The sequence below is a fragment of the Eumetopias jubatus genome, unplaced genomic scaffold (assembly GCF_037043125.1).
Source record: "Eumetopias jubatus isolate StellerSeaLion01/CBP00866 unplaced genomic scaffold, mEumJub1_p1.0 scaffold_9, whole genome shotgun sequence".
Lineage (NCBI taxonomy): Eukaryota > Metazoa > Chordata > Mammalia > Carnivora > Otariidae > Eumetopias > Eumetopias jubatus.
This window is the reverse complement of record NW_028274815.1, coordinates 31854561-31860086: the sequence shown is the minus strand read 5'-3', so window position 1 is coordinate 31860086 and position 5526 is coordinate 31854561.

The window sequence follows — 5526 nt, the reverse complement described above, 5'->3', positions numbered from 1 at the left end:
TGCCTGCTGCATCCATTACTTGGTGCATTTTTAAAATAGTGATTTTAGGGGCGCCTGGGTGGCTCAGTCGTTAAGCATCTAAGCCTTCAGCTCAGGTCATGATCCCAGGGTCCTGGGATCGAGCCCCACATCGGGCTCCCTGCTCCGCGGGAAGCCTGCTTCTCCCTCTCCCACTCCCCCCGCTTGTGTTCCCTCTCTCGCTGTGTCTCTCTCTGTCAAATAAATAAATAAATTCTTTTAAAAAAATAAATAAAATAAAATAGTGATTTTACATTTACACTGACCATTTGGACCTGGCTACATCAAAATGGCTGTTTAAAAATGCCCTGCTTCAGACCTGTGTCCTATTTGGTCTTCTAACCACAGTCTATTATAACCACTCCACTTCCTTCTCCTTGGAACTTCAGCCTAAAGAACACAGGAGCATTGCTAGTGGGAGTGGTGATTAAGGATCTGTTCATACACAACCAGCAATCGTGGCAGAAGTAAAGGCTGTGCACACTCTCTTCATCACATTTTTTGGCATAATTCTTTTTTTTTTTAAGATTTTATTTATTTATTTGACAGAGACAGCGAGAGAGGGAACACAAACAGGGGGAGTGGGAGAGGGAGAAGCAGGCTTCCCGCTGAGCAAGGAGCCTGATGTGGGGCTCGATCCCAGGACCCTGGGATCATGACCTGAGCTGAAGGCAGATGCTTAACGACTGAGCCACCCAGGCGCCCCTTTTTGGCATAATTCTTAAAAGTCTAGTCATTCAGGTAGTTGTATAGGATTGATGGTACCTTTTGCTGGCTGGACAATGGATAGCATAGAATGGGAACTAGGGGACGATTCTACCTTTTGCAAAAAGTTCCCTCACATGCCTGAAATGTTACCGTTTTCTTCTGCAAAAGGTGAGAGGTGGAGTAGGGGAGCAAGGAGAAAAGAGGAAGAGATTCATTCATTCAATTAACAAATATTTTTTGAGCCCTATTATATTCTAGGTGCTGTTCTAGGCACTCTTGATAGAAACAAAGCAAAGATCCGTGAACTTGGAGCTTGAGTTCTAGCAGGATATTGCTGAATATCTTCAACTTCCTGTTATGTGAGAATAAAACTGCTATTTAGTTAATTGTGGTCTGGTTTTCTGTTACTTGCAATTGAATGTAATCCAAGTGATATGGCACTTTGTGGGCATGGTAGTGCTAACTCTGCTGATCAAACATCCTCAGAAGCAGTGATTGTAACTAGACTTTACTCCTTCCAGGGTAAAGGACTTTCTGGCTTCCATTCTTCTGTTTGCTTTGGGATACTTCTTTCATGTTGCAGGTTTTTTCTCAAATCTCTGGCTTCCTTGGCTGGCCACTAATTTTTAAGACTGACTTATGAAAAAGCTCTTTGGGGGTCTGGGTGCATTGACAAGGTTTATTGCTTGAAGGGCCTTGCTGTAGGATCACTGAGTCCTGAACCAACCTTATTATTTGGGAACTGCCTAATGTCAGTCTGTAGGTCTGTAGATCTTTCCTCTGGGACTGTCTAGTTTCTTCAGAGGAGAATCTCTAGTTGATTAGGTTTGAGCACGGGAGAGGGACGTGCCTGAGGCTCCCCATAGGTCAGTATTAGCTTCTTACATGATACTCTAGTTTTCAACTTGATGACTTGTCCTTACCCTGCATGTGGCTTAGTCTTCAAGTCCAGAGCCTCTTGGGTTAATTTTTCCAGAATATGAACCTCCATTCTCCTGTGGAGTGGTATTTTTCTGGCTCCTTAGAATTGAGAAGGGGACTGGGGACTAGATGCCCAACCATTTTCCACATATAGTTCACCAGTCACATTACTTTTGGAGTCACACCTTCACTTCTACCTTTTGGGGTCCAAGCCCTGAGACTCTCAGTTTCTAGCTCATTATTCATTGGAAATCCCCCTCTGAGATGCTTGGATTTCAACTTCCTCTGTTTTATTAGGTTAGTTGTGACTTCTCCATTTACTTTTCATCTTCTGTAAGTTTGTCGAATAGTCTTTGTTTCCGTTTCCTCTCCAATTTTTTGTTGGGGGCTAATACCTTTTTACTGTATTCTTTTACTGTTATTTTACTAGTGTTTGGGAGGAGGCATAGGTGTGCAGTCATGCTACCATGCTTTCCCTCATCTCAGGAATTATGATAGCAAACATCCTAATAACTGGCTATAGCAATGAAAACCCTTGAGAAGGGTCTAATGGTTCAACATGTTGTGGCAGGAGCTAGAGTCACTTTTTGGTGAAAGAAACCCTCCGTAAACAGGCTTACGGAAATGAAGAATTTATTGGCTCAGGAAAGCTGGGAGGTTCAGGGGGCTGAATGGACAATTTTGGTCTCAAAGAGAACTTCAGAGAGAGAATGTGTTACGTAGGAGGGAGAAAAGCTACCCATATTAGTTAGTAAAGATAAAATAAGTTAAATTAGTAAATTCAGGGCAAAATGAATGTATGCCACAAGTTTTGGAAAGAGACAGAACAAGGAGAGAGATGGGCAGGGACGGCAGAAAGTCTGTTTTTGTGAATACAAAGGCAAGAGGAGCCAAGAACACAGTGGGGATTGAACCTGAGGTGGTTCAAGCTTCATTAAAGTTGTGATGGGCTCTTTCCCCATGGGTGTTCCTTTTTTTTTTTTATAAGATTTTATTTTTAAGTAGTCTCTACACCCAATGTGGGGCTCAAACTCACAACCTTGAGATTAAGAGTCATATGCTCTATCCACTGAGCCAGCCAGGTGCCCCTCCCCACAGGTGTTCTCATGATGGAACACTTTCTTTATGATAATGGCAAAGACCACATGCCCAAAAGTAAACAAACTAAACCTTGGAGGACTATCTGGAGAGGCATTTTGGAAGTGATGTGACCACAGATAAAAGAGTTGTATCATGAGGACAGTGATTTCGGTTTATAAAAAAGATTCTCTAGATCCTGTGGGCTTGAGAGAGCTTCTAGGTACTTCTAAACCGTTGTCTTTCTCCCTGACTTCATTAACTCCCTAAGTTAATGAAGATAAAGAATCATGTGCTTGCATATTCTTATTGTCTCGCCAGTTGTTTCATTTGACACCACTGCCTGGAAGCAAACTCCAGGAACCCAGGACTGGGAAATGGTAGGAGTTTTTACTCCTGGTGAGCCAGGTAAATTGATTTGGGATTGGAGTAATTGAGCCCACTGCTCTGGAGTGGATGGTAGGAGAAGAAAGGGGAGTCAACATGAAGTTGGCTTCAGGCATAACTGAATCCAGTGTTTCAAATGATGTCTTTAGGCCTGTTTCCCTATCTCCTAGCTCTGCTTATCTCTTGCAGTTTCATTCTGGGCTTCTCCAGTCCCAGATGCCTAAGCTCCCAGCTTAGCAAATCCAACACAAACAAGTCTATCCCAATAGTTCTAACCAAAAACTCCTGAAAGCAATCCTGATATGTTCTGCTGGGTCACACATACATCTCTGAAACGAGCAAGGACAGTGAGGCAACAGGGAACTCTGGTTGGCCTGCCCTGGTCACTTGCATACTTGTCATGATGCCCGTGTGAGAGTTCAGCCCCACCTGAGACACCAGGACTGGGTTCCTTACAGGAAAGACGAGTTCTAATATAAAGGGGAGAAACCAGACTGTTAAAAACAAGAGATGTCCATTATAGGTTCATTTACCACTGATGGATTAGAATCTTGTCCTTGTGTGCTAATCAGCATGGTCCCTAAGAGGGATTACAACATTCGATATAAAACATTCTAAACTTTTGGAAAATGAACATGGAACTGATTTGATCTGCATAATTTTTTTAAAGATTCTTTTTAATTAATCTTTACATCCAATGCGGGGCTTCAACTCACAACCCCAAGATCAAGAGCTGCATGCTTCACTGATTGAGCCAGCCAGGTGCCCCTGTTCTACTTACTTAATTTTAAGTAAATTTTAATTTGGTGTGATAATAGTACCAGCAGAAATGATGCTATTACAGTCTCATTTTTTAGGCTCCACAAATACCAGCTTAAAAATCTGGAGTTGTGAACATGGCGACTCTGGCAGAGGCTAATAGTGGAGGAGTCATTTCAGAGTAGGGGATGCGTCCCCATTGGCTTGTCAGTGCCCACCCTGCTCCAACCTAGCATTCATCTCAGTTCCCCCCATTATCAAAAGTTCTAAATCCAATTTATTGGAATTTTTCCTCCACTAGAAAAGAATTTACTTCATGTTTTATTTATAGTCAACTTTTCTGAAATCATTTTATAAAGTGAGGAATACTTATGGAATATAAAATTGGGAATAAATGGGGTATTTTTTTGGTAAACCAGATGTATACATGCCTACCTAAAAGATCTCAGTAACTCCTTCATAAAACCTTCACCAATTAATTTGGGAGTTGTGAATGAGTTTCTTACATGTGCTGAGGCACAAATGTGCTCATGTTCCTGTGGGGGTGGAAGTTCCTTGCTCAAAATATGGTTGAAGGAGGCGCCCACCCTGTTGCTAGGACCTGCTGCTCCATCCTACAAGGCACATGGTAGGTGTGATTTGCTCCACCCACCCTGCAATTAAGACAACGACCCATCCACTCTGTCCTTTCTTACTTAGGTCTCAAAACAGCACTATCTGTGCCTAGTCCAACAAAGTATCATGAGAAAGTTTCAGCTTCTGATTCTAATGCTTCTTTTTGCAAGGACCTAATGAGTTCACAGGCCCCAGTGTGTTGGGATGGAGTAGAAGTGGAGTGGTGAGAAGCCATACCTTCCACTCTGCTCTCCCAGATTCTTGCTCCCAATCTTTTCTTCCTTTCTTTCTCAGCCTCCAAATTCCCCAAGTCTCCGAATATAACTCACTAAGTCAAGCGTCAAACACCCCTGTATTTGTTTACAGATTCAAATATATGCCCCAGACCAGGAGAAGGTGTGTGTCAATCATTCACATCCCCCCTCCGCCAAGGCTTAAGTCCACCCGATCACCTGCCTCTCAGACCGATTGCTTTTCAGAACAATTTCACTGAGACATTAAAAAATCATTTCTAATCATCTGTACTAATGGAGCAAGGAACAGAATGGCTATATAAATGTTGATAATGGTGTTATTCTTTTCCCAATCTTACAGTGTTAGAGTAGCCTACACTTTGTCCTATATTATATACTTGCCCTATTACTCAGCACATGTTCACAAGTGAGGTTCTATTTCTTGTGCTCACATCCATTATATAAGAGAAGGAATGCTGTAAAGTATTCTGCAAATGTTAGATGCTGCTGTAATCCCTAATACATTTTTTTATAACATTGGGCATTGCCAAAATATTTTCAGTAACTTTCCCATTGAAGCCAAACATAACATTAAGTTCTTACTCAAATCATGGGAATCAGTGATGAAATAATTCTGAATTCATTTTTTTTCTTGTACAAAGTTTCTCCAGAAATCAGTGGTAATTCTGAATGTGGGCTAGCTCCAGGAAGCATTCTGCAGAATGAGAATCATGTCCACTATTAATGGGTCATTGTGTCCTTCTTCCCCATCTGAATCATATATCAATTTGGCCTCCTTAAAAAATGA